Source organism: Propithecus coquereli, unplaced genomic scaffold, assembly GCF_000956105.1.
Source record: "Propithecus coquereli isolate 6110/MARCELLA unplaced genomic scaffold, Pcoq_1.0 Scaffold112, whole genome shotgun sequence".
Lineage (NCBI taxonomy): Eukaryota > Metazoa > Chordata > Mammalia > Primates > Indriidae > Propithecus > Propithecus coquereli.
This window is the reverse complement of record NW_012135192.1, coordinates 972,926-973,795: the sequence shown is the minus strand read 5'-3', so window position 1 is coordinate 973,795 and position 870 is coordinate 972,926.

The window sequence follows — 870 nt, the reverse complement described above, 5'->3', positions numbered from 1 at the left end:
CATCTAGAGATGGTTCTGATTAATAAATTATATTCTGAAGTTAACTTGTGCTTTTATTTCCCCCCTCCTTTCTCCTTCTTCTTAACATAAAAATGGATATGATAGTTAAGATGCAACAGCTATCATGCAGGTATGTGAGAATGGCAGAGAGAGAGAGATAGACAGAGAGGTTAATATGAACATTAATAAGCTTTTATATTCTTGTTCATGAATTTTTTGTTACATGTGGGAAATAAGCTGCTTGTTTAAACCACTGTGGTATATTAAATAATTGCCCCCAACGTTGCTCAGATCCCAATCCCCAGAACCTGTGAATATGTTACATTTCATGGTAAAATGGACTTTGTAGATGTGATTAAGTTAGAGATCTTGAAATGGGAGCTTATTCTTGATTATTGAGATGAGGAAAATAGTATCAAGAGGGACGCAGGAGAAATGGTCAGAGTCACAGAGAGATTTAACGATGATGTACTACAGGCTTTAAAGATGGATGAAGGGGCCAGTAGCCAAGGAATGCACGTATGCTCTAGAAAATGGAAAAGACAAGGAAACGAATTCTCACCTAGAGCTTCCAGAAATAAACAGACTTCCTTACCCATTTTAGATTTCCAAAGTCCAGAACTGTAAGTGAATGAAATTTGTGTTTTCTTACCTTACTGGCAGTTTGTAATAGCAGCAATTTGAAACTAATCTAGCCACTGATTTCTGCTATTCACAACACACCTCAATCTTAATAGAAAGAATTGCATAAACATTCTTATATCTCAAACAAACGTTCCAATAAAACCCCAAAGGGAAAGTTTATAGTCAACTAAATCTCCAATGGTAATGGCTCTTTTTGTTCAGGAATTCATCTGTTCCATTATTTAA